We start from the raw sequence: 9,692 nt of genomic DNA, 5'->3' as shown, positions 1-9,692 counted from the left end.
ATAAGCACGGGTTACAAAATAAACCACTAACATAAAAAGATGGAAAGAAGACAAGAAGGCGTGATGCTGAAACTTCGAGAAAATTGCCCCTCTCCCACACTAAACAAAATTTTCACAATCACCATACAAAATAGCAAGATGAATAACTCTCGATTACTTCCACTTTTGTTCTCTTTTCTCCAGCAAGGTGATAATTTGACGACCTCTGGTGCTAATTCAATCAATTCACTCACCCATTTCCACTCCTAGAAATATTGCAAGATAATGCAACATTATATGGAAGAGACTAATATGGTACATTTTTAGGGAGGTTACAAATGACATTGCTTTTCATGCCAATCTTAGACCGCATCGCGTCCACGCCACATCTATTCATGGCCTTCGACACCTTCATCTTAACCATTTGCTCCCTCGACTGTACAGTTGCTAGACCCATGCTTCGATACCTGAGACGAGAAAACAAATGTTCACTCAAACGACCAAATATTCATTGGCATCGCGTGTCATGTAACAAGTCAAATACGTACCTCGAGGCTAACAAAACGCTTATTGCTCCATCATTAGTGCGCATAGGCCTTGGTTTCTGGCGGTAATATCTCAAGAATTCTCTTGATCCGAGTGCTTTAACAGACACTCCATCATCGGTTGTTGTGGTTATTACGAGTTCAGATCCACCACTTCCAAGTCCCGCAATGTTGTCAAAATCTTCAGATGAAACAAGATGCTTTCCAGCTGCATCCACATAGCTAGAACACGGGAAATAGAAGTCTTAGTAAAGAGACAAACACAAGAATGAAAATTACAAGCATGGTACTCTAATGCAGAGACGAATTCGGGAGTCAAATCTGATCCGTCCAATTCAACCTTCAAGACACTGAACGCGTTTTATTTTTGAACTTCTACATTCATAATTTAATATTTGTTGAAATTTTAGTAGATATACACACAAAAACACAATATATATTTACACATTGAAGATGTTGGCTTAAGTTGAATCCATTAAATCTAATGTTCGATCTAGTGTATTAGAAACTATGTTATCACCAAAGCATACCTGCTGCTATAGTCATAGAACTCTTCTAACTCCGCTTCTTCATTATCACCACCGTCACCATAATGCACTTTGCAATGATTTTTTGCTTCCATATGCATTCGAACTGCTTCTAGACTACCAAAAGGAAGACATCTATCGTCGCAATACAGACACATATAGTCCCTTTTAACCTGAGAACACAAAAGATAAAAAGGTTAGGTAAATAAAACACACATAAGTATCTGAATAAACCTGAAGAATAAACAAGAAAAAGAAACCTATAGTATTACCTTAAGAGCAAGATAAGCGAGGAAGCCTTTAGGATCCTTTAAATACTCGACATCCCGAATGAAGAACCCATGCTTCTTGTGCATGTGGACCATGTAGCTTTCTATCGTATCGTGTTTTAAATCACACATGAAAGTTGAAACAACAACACGGATCCAACTCCTCAATATATTCAACAACGTCACTATCTTCATTCAATGAGTCGATGGTTTCATCAACCGTGTCTTCATCTGGATCGACCTCCTTACACTCGCTCTCATCACTTCCACTAATATATTCATCTGCCTTGTTGGAAGATTCATTTTGAGGTCGATTTTGAAGTGGCTTGATGATAACACTATTCTCATTGTGATGACCTGGCGCTTGGGATGCTGAGCATGAGCCTTAGAACTTGTGTATTCTTTGGCACAATGACCACAGCTATATAGCAAGGGAGTTTTGCTTAATCTTCTCTTTTCTTCTGCCAGTGTAGATTGTCTGGCTACAAAGAGTGCCTCTGTCAATCCAGGAACTCCAGCTACCTGAAATAAATACAAAGAAACAGAACAATGAGTTCTCGTCTATTCCGTAATCAACACGGACAACACAGAGCAGTCCTAAATTCTAGCTGTTAATGAATGATATAAATTATAGCTCATTGAACTTGGACACTATTCCATATCTCTTTTTAGAGAAGCATGTGGAGCACTTCACATATAACAACTGTTTAACAGTACTTAGGTTTAGTCTTTGCAATTCTCTTTCTCGTCCGTTAGTCCTTGCTTTCTGCAAATTTCCATTTACTTCTCTGTATGGTGAGTTGAAAAGCTTTCTATTTTGAGTCTCTCTTCTTTCTTCAATCTCACCGTGCGGATCTATATGGTCTGCTGAGTTACTTCTCTCTATTCATTTTTTCAAAGTGTGGATTTTTTGTTTTTATGGTCTTTGATGGCCTGAAAAAGGTAGGTTATGAGGCTCTCGAAATTATGCATGTGTTCATTTAGACTTTTGTTAATAGTTTTTTTGCGGCTTATTTTACACATTTCTTTCTTAATCAAACTTTATTGTAATCACTGCTTGCTGGTTATTGTTAACTTCCTCTTCGTTTGACGAAATCTGTTAGTTTCCCTGTATTTTAGTAGTTTCTTATCACAACCGTTTTTGCTGAATTTTTCCCGTTCAATTGTAATTTTCTGGTGGGTTTTCTTTTTCCAACATTGTGTTTCCATGTATGCGTATATATATATATATAATCTCATCTTTTTCCTACTTGATGGCATGCTGGGTATTTGTATTTTTCATTGAATATGTCTAAGCGTTTTTACTCTATAAGTGTTTGAGAAAATTCTTCAAGGAACCAGACTTTTGGTTTTTCAATTGCATGTACTAATTTCTCTGTTGCTGTAATTTTCTCTGTCCAGCTTTAGGTGCACTCTTCTATTACTGATACTTTTGTTCCTCTGTTTTGTTACATCTTTTTTATTTCAGTTTTTTTGGTGTGTTATGGTAGTCCATTTATGTGCCTGTTCTGTTCAACATTTTTGGAGTCTGGTAAGTATTGCTCTTCTATTGGCTTTCAGTTGTCCCCTGAACTTATTCGTATTGAGGAGGGGAATATATCTCAAAGTCGTTCCTTCATCGTTTGGATGGGAAAGGATTAACGTTTCGCTCATTTATTCTGAATAGATGAGCCCTTCTTTTTGTCATACTCATTCTGTTGTTATCTATCCCTGATGAAGGATTTGATTGCTTAATTTATTTCAGGCCTTCTGAATCAAATTTGGGTACACTTTTCAATTAAAAGGTAATATATTCTACCTAATTTTTATAATTTTATTATGTATGTTTATTGAGTTGTTTTGTTTGTGATATATACCAATAATAACGTTTAACATGTTATTTGGTGGAAATTTAAATTTTGCTTTAGAATTTTTTCAATAGTTATTCTTTAGAGAAACATTCATCACCTGGATACTACATTGATGACTATATTCTTGGGCTTATAGAGCTGAAGATTCAATTTCTATTTACACATCGGCGAATTTTACACGAAAAAAATTGGATTTTTGCAAAAACACATTTGGTACTCAAAGGCAAGGAACGACTAAAGTCGTTATTTTGGATAATGGGTGAAGTTCTATTTTGTATATTGAGTTCTTCTGGGATATCTTTCCCGATCCGTTGTGGGATTTGTTTGGTGTACGTTGTTGTTGCAGTTCTTCTGGGATATGTTTTCATGTTTGATACAAAGGTGGGTTAAAGCTACTTTTTGATTAAGATTAACCCATAACTGGTCCTTTATAGTAGGTTTAATGGTATGTTTTTTTCTTGAGTGTGAATGGAATTAAAGGGGTTCTCCGGTAGAGTGAGTTCTGGTATTTTATTTTGCTCATTTGAAGCAAACTAGGCTGTTATAAAAGGTATTCAATATAGGGGGAATCCCAGTATTTGAAGCTTTGCGCAATATTCCTACATGTTTTCATCCAAAACTTGCCCAGTTCTTTTAAATTTCACCTTCCAAGGTTACCAACTATAGAATTCACAATAATTTCTAGGGATACCTTGTGCAGGAACAAAAGATCTACTAAGCCTAAAAGGCCACCAAAGTGCCTTCCTGTTTCTTTTCGCAATAAATTCTATATTGACATAATATAACACTGTGATGTACTGCTGTAAGAAATTCAATGACAAATGTAATACATAAAAATATCTTTTGCACACCGTAATATTCATAATGACTTTCAAATCTTTCAATTTTACACATCGGCAAATTTTACACAAAAAAAATTGGATTTTTACAGCACACGTTTGGTACTCGAAGTCAAGGAACGACTAAAGTCGTTATTTTGGATAATGGGTGAAGTTCTATTTTGTATATTGAGTTCTTTTGGGATATCTTTAGGGCCACATTGTGGGATTTCACAGAGAGAAATTGCAGAAGAAAACTCACCAAAGTTTCCCTGAAAGAATGATAACCAGAGAAAGGAGGAGATCGAAGAAATGTGAGGAAAAATAGAAGTGAGAGAAATAGGGCTTCTACATGGGTGCAGAAGCAGAGAAGGAGAAATGAGAGAAAATAGATAGTATAATTAACATGCACTGGTAGCTCTTAAACCAAGCACCAATATTGTGTAATACATGCCATGTATCTAATTGAGTCAAATGAGTCTCCTCCAGACTCAATTAGAAATAAAAAACTTTTTCACTTTTTTTGAAATTTCGGAGTTGGAGTTGTGTTTGGCCATAGTTTTTGCAAATAGTATTTTTTTTTATTGAAATGTACTTGTTTTGGTTGTGAAAAAATTTAAAAACAAGAAAATTCAAATTCTAAATATTTGGAATTTTCATGGCCAAACACTAATTTTTGAAAAAAGTGAAAAAAAATATCTGGAAAAAAGTGAATAATTCTTATGGCCAAACGGGTCCTAAGTTATGATTTAAGTTATAAATTTGAGCATATGGAAAATCTATATTCTCATGTGTTATTTGAATTATCAATACCATCCTCAATTCAAATCTGAACTTTATTGATCGCTTAATTACAATAAAATGAAAAAGTATCAAACAAAAAGAGGTTAAATTGCATGGAAAACGTCTTCAGTATTTATTGTATTAAACTTGTCTTTATATTTCAGCTCTATACTGTATATAAACTCCATAGCTGAGTAGATAATACCATCTTATGCATTTGATTTGCATCTACAAAAATGCACTTCTAGGATTTAAATTCTAAAAATAAATTAGTGAGGAACACTTATTTTAGTTTAACGACATAAGACCACTATTATTTCGGGAGATTTGCACAAATAGGATACTTTTGCACCTCTATTTAAATTTAGTTATATTTTTTTTCAAAAAAATATTCTTTAAGTCCGTAGAGCATATTATAGCAGAAGTTCAATTAGAAAGTTAATAAATTTGTAGCTAACATAGTAAGTATCTAACTTAGTAACTTAAGAGGTCAATCTATATAGGTTTGTTACTTTTTAATAATTCTTGTACAGACTGGAAAGTGGCGTACATAAATACCTGTTCACCTTAGTTTGCTAATGGAGATGTAAGTGTTTATTTCTACGTTTTTCCTAATGTTCTTTTTTTTTTTTTTTTGGTGCATTACACAATTACCAATGGGATTTTAAAACTCTTCTTCTATTTTTCTTCTTAGATTCCTGCAGCGGAGTCACAGTTCAATCATTCATCATTATATCTAAAACAAATTAGGTTTAACAGAGTTTTTAGGCCTTTCAATCCTCAAAAATAATTGCACCCTATTTTCCCTTGTTAAATGTGTATTTAGGTAAAGTCTAAAATTCTTCAGAGTGCGCGCTGAGGCTGCTAAATAATTTTCTACCTATATTGATTTTTAGAGGTAATATGAACCTCTTCTGTGAGTCCAGAATGTTGTGTACTATCACATTGTCTTACTCCAATGTCTGTTGGCATTAAATTATTAGTCCTGCATAAGCTCATTGGTACTTGAAAGGATATTACCACCGATTATATGTCATAACCATTCACTTTGCTTCATAAACATCATCTGTTTTACCTTCATATGTTCTATTTTACTGTAATATTTGCATCAAAACTTTTAAGTGTAGTCCTCTGCAAGAAAATACATTCCTAATTAGAATTCTGAAAGTAAAACTTTATCTTTATTGAATTTGTGGAAAAATCAACTGATTAGAGTGGCGTTTAGGCTTCTGGCATTACTCCTACTGCTTTCTGATTTATATCTGGGTGAAAGGTTGCAAGTGAGTTAAATACAGGAAGAAGAAAGCACGTAATGACTTCCTCTCTCAGCTATATGATTCAAGTTTTTGAAAGCTCTAGCACACGCAATCAACACTTCAAACAAAGCCATACACAATACGAACCCAACCTTAGTATCTCCAGCTTTAAACACAACTGGATCCCAAGCCAAACTCAAGCGCAATCTGACTTAAATACAAAAGCATAGCCATAGGCTGTCTATGAAACCCACCTTCAGCCCAAACAAGCCAAGCAGACAGGCTCATAAGAAAAGCAGAACCCAAACAAGCTAAGTGTAAAGCCCATAAACGTGGGATCCAAAAAGGCTTATCCATTTTTGCATACTGGTAGCTTGAACCAAAAAAGGAGATGTCTGGGAGAGTTAATAATAGTGGGATGGATAAAGCTATTCCTAATGAATTAAGGCCTCGTTTGACTATCTGTTTTCTTGTTGATGATCTGATGGTTTTGTTCATTTTTGTATCGTCGTTGTCAGTTTTTTTGTATTGTTCTGTTTGTTGTGGTTTGGTACTTCTGTGTTTGAGTTGATCTTGAGAAGCCATGATCCAATAATAACGTTTGCTTTATTACTATTAAGAAAGTGAAAAGAGAGTGCAAGGTATAGAAGGAAGTAGAATCAGGAACAAGAAGGGTCGAGAGAAATTTCAGGTGATGGAATGATTTTGAGAGTGGAAGGATCCACTATTTATATATCCATCGTGTTAGTATTTCCTTTTTGTATTTAATTCTTTTATCTTAACGAATAGTCTAGCATATATAACTGGAGTTCCACTAAATTGGTCCAAATAGTGCAATTATGTTTTAGATAATCTGATTAGAAGATAAATACTACTAATATTATAGCATAATTTATAAATTAATTAATGGAAACTAGTGTCGAAATTAATGATAAACAGTTAAAATATTAATAAAAAGTAGAGAAATTTTCATAACTAGTTATAGTTTAGAGCGTAATTACGGAACGTAGTTTCAGTTTGTGTATAGCTGAAATCGCCACTATTAGCTGTATTAACAAATAATGTAGACTTCGTAGGTATTTATTTGCGCGAACCTGTCTTCTCTCATGGTCAATTGTATGTGGCTTTGTCAAGAGCCAAAAGTTCCAATTGTGTCAAAATATTAATCAGACCACCCACTGCTGGTGATAACGATGATCAATCTACATACAATGTAGTCTATGATGAAATTATTGAAAAGGTTTTTTCATGAACTCACACGATATTTTTTTCCCGGTAAATCATATATGCAAGTTTATTAAATACTATGTATATGTATTTCCATTTCATACCTTTTTCATACTATCTATGATTTTGACATATGTTGTACATCTATATTGCAATTTCAGATAAGCTGGACATGGCTGAAAGACTCAGTATCAATGCAATCACTTCAACAACTGAAGATTGGACTTGCAAGATCCAAGTAGTTGACAAAGGACAGCCACGAGAGAATCAACAAAAGACCAAAAAATTCCAGCTCATGGTATTGCAAGATGAACAAGTATTAGTTGTTGAACTCATAGCTCTATCAAAACTAACTAAACTTTTGCATCCATTTTGAAATAGTGTAGTCGTGCATTTAAGTTTATTCCTATGTGAAGATGTGAATCTATTCCTTTATTTATAGGAAACTCAAGTTGAAGCTCTTATCTTTGGTGCGGATATTGGACATTATAAAGACCTGTTCGAGCCTTTTCACACTTATTTGATGTCTTGGCAAATGTGAAGGAATCAAGCCAAGCATAAGGAACTCCCATTCATGACTTTACTTGGACAATTGACAGTAACACAATTGTTGAGCCAATAGAAAAAATTATTCCTCCTGAAGATCTACTACCATCACCAACGCGGCTAACACTTGCACCGTTTGATGGTCTCGACTATCACCCCATTGGATCTGAATTTGGCATTTCAACATATCCCTGTACATATAGTTCATTGATTACTACAACACAATAATTTCTATCATTGTTTGAGTTATTTTGCATTTTTTGTTCACTACAAGATGTTCTTGCCGTTGTAATTAACGGTCGTACTTGGACATATGCTAATAATGGGAGCAAAATGCAAGAGTTCATCATAATGGATTATCAGTAAGTGCGCCTGTATCCAGCTTTTCATTCTATAGCTCCTCCTTTTCTTCAGCTACACTGACATATTACCTGTTGGTTTTTCTCTTTCTTTTCTGCAATCTAGATTACAAAGAATACATTTGCGTCATATTGTCAATATCTCTACAGATCCAGCAGTTTCTTGAAATAAACTCTCTTTTTGTTGAACTATGATAAAGAAATTCTTTTCAACCAAAAACCAAATTTATCTCTTCTCATTGTAATCTAGACAAAAATGAAAGGAAAAAAAATTCTCATCCGAACCCACGTTAGAATATTGTTTCCCTTTCCTAGATCTCTCTCAGCCATACTGAGCAAATCCTGGTTTTTCTCCCCATATGGCCGCTATTTGTGTAACTTCTTGTTTTTTGACAAATTTAAGAAAGGATAAAACTTATATTCATTTCGCAGCTTGGGTGAGAGGTTTATCTTGAATAGCCATCCTATAGGTTGCCATTTTTCTTACCAAAGCCGTTTTGGAGATCGCGTAGCAAATATGTGTCAAATTTTAGGAGTGTTTAAGATTTAAACTTTGAAGCGTGAAAAAGCAGAACAATTAGTTTGGAGTACACTGCATCAAGCTTGAAACAAATAAAGTGTAAAATTATTGTATAAGTTGTGTGAGTTCCATTTAAGGAGGAGCGTTACGCAAATTAGTTTTAGTTTTAGTCTTAATTTATACCTTTGACAAAAAAGTAAATATACCTCTGTATATTTCCATTTTGCAGGCTCACCAGAAAGTTAACGTTCAAAATGGTGATGAAAAAGCAAAGAGTAGTTGAAGCTGGCAATCAAGGCTATGAACCCAAATAGTGATGTGTGTGTTATATCTAAAATGTCAACACATTTTGTTAAAAGAGAATTTTTAATACACGTGTCTGTCATGGGCCAAGTGTACAGAGCAGAAATTTAATCACCAATGAAATGAGTCCAAATTTATAGTCCCACTGCTGTTATAAAAGGTATTCAATACAGGAGGAAATCCCAGTATTTGAAGCTTTGCACAATATTCCTACATGTTTTCATCCAAAACTTGCCCAGTTCCTTTAAATTTTACCTTCCAAGGTTACCAACTATAGAATTCACAATAATTTCTAGGGATACCTTGTGCAGGAACAAAAGATCTACTAAGCCTAAAAGGCCACCAAAGTGCCTTCCAGTTTCTTTTCGCAATAAATTCTATATTAAGTGACATAAAATAACACTGTGATGTACTGCCGTAAGAAATCCAATGACAAATGTAGTACATAAAAATATCTTTTGCAGGTGTAATATTCATAATGACTTTCAAATCTTTCAATTTTACTTTGCAGAACACAGGTTAATGTGAAATTCCATATGCCGGTGATTTAGCAAAAAATTAAACAGCATATGTGAGCTTCAAGCGACGTTACAATTATGAGAAGACTGCACTCTGCAACAAGGTTAGTGAAGCTTATATATATATGTCAATTGCTCACAAAAGGGTCATTTGTTACCCTCTTCTTAGAATTAAACCAAATTGTAATTTCT

General features: G+C 34.3%; 2 pseudogenes; both read right to left on the bottom strand.

Moving 5' to 3' along the window:
* Window positions 1-247: 247 nt before the first annotated feature.
* LOC132066290 (cytoplasmic 60S subunit biogenesis factor REI1 homolog 1-like) lies at window positions 248-5,770 on the bottom strand (annotated as a pseudogene).
* Window positions 5,771-6,056: 286 nt separating this feature from the next.
* Window positions 6,057-6,712, bottom strand: LOC132066281 (translocator protein homolog; annotated as a pseudogene).
* Between the last annotated feature and the right edge of the window lie 2,980 nt (window positions 6,713-9,692).

The sequence above is a fragment of the Lycium ferocissimum genome, chromosome 1, assembly GCF_029784015.1.
Source record: "Lycium ferocissimum isolate CSIRO_LF1 chromosome 1, AGI_CSIRO_Lferr_CH_V1, whole genome shotgun sequence".
Taxonomy (NCBI): Eukaryota; Viridiplantae; Streptophyta; class Magnoliopsida; order Solanales; family Solanaceae; genus Lycium; species Lycium ferocissimum.
This window is presented reverse-complemented; position numbering and strand designations above follow the sequence as displayed.